Below are 995 nucleotides of genomic sequence, written 5' to 3' on the forward strand. Positions count from 1 at the left end.
GCATTTAAAAACGGTTTGCTACCGGGAGGGTTGAACAGCAAATTGACACGTAAGCCGGCGCGTTCGATGGAGGAGATGCGTGCTCGCGCCAGCACTTATATTCTTGATGAGGAGGACGACGCTTTCAAAAGAAAGCGCGCGAAGTTGGAAAAGGGCGACACGTCGCCCAAGCAGCGATAAAAGGAGGAGTTTCAGATCGGTGGCAAGGCGGAGGGGAAAGAACAAGGTGCGTTCACGAGAGAATGACAGATCGAGATTCTTCAAGGCGCATCCAGCGATGGCAGATCGGAGCAACACGGTTCAGACCGACAATGAAGAGCGTCAACAGAGGTGAAGCTTCAGATCGAGGAAGCATGTAGGCGAGGGAGAGCAGATTGGTAATGACGAAGAAAAGAACGAAGGCGAGGAATCTGTCCAGAGCACAATACATGAAGAGCAGAGCCAATCCCGAGACGTTTTTTTTTTATGAGGCGTTGGAATTCTAGCGATCACGTTGGCTTGGCGAGCACGTTTTGAGGTTAGGCGGCGAGCAAGTGTTGTTGGCGATGGAGTTCGGCGGCGGGAGAACGTCGCTGGCGTAGGAATCTGGCAAGCACGTTTTACTCTGGCGGCGGAATTCTGGCGGGCACGTTTTGTTTTGGCCGTGGAAGTTTGGCGAGTAAAGCGTTGCTATGGTTAAGATCGCTGGCAACAAATTTTCCAATTCCTTCAAACTTTTCCTCCATCTTTCATTTGATTCCCTTCTCAGTTGTTGTATTTCCTAATTTTCTTATTTTGAAGTTGATATTAGAAGTTATATTGTCTTCACTGGTTTTGATTCAGACAGAGAGGAGCAAATCGGATCAAAGAGAAGGAGTGGGTGAATTGAGGCACACCATTAAAGTTTTATGAAACTTGGAAGACTCTTCCATAAGCGGTTTGTTATTGGGTGGGACAAGCTCCTGATGGCGCGATTTAGTTACAAAGTGAAACAAGTTTCACGATGAACTAAATTA

This window comes from Lotus japonicus, chromosome 2 (genome assembly GCF_012489685.1).
Source record: "Lotus japonicus ecotype B-129 chromosome 2, LjGifu_v1.2".
NCBI lineage: Eukaryota > Viridiplantae > Streptophyta > Magnoliopsida > Fabales > Fabaceae > Lotus > Lotus japonicus.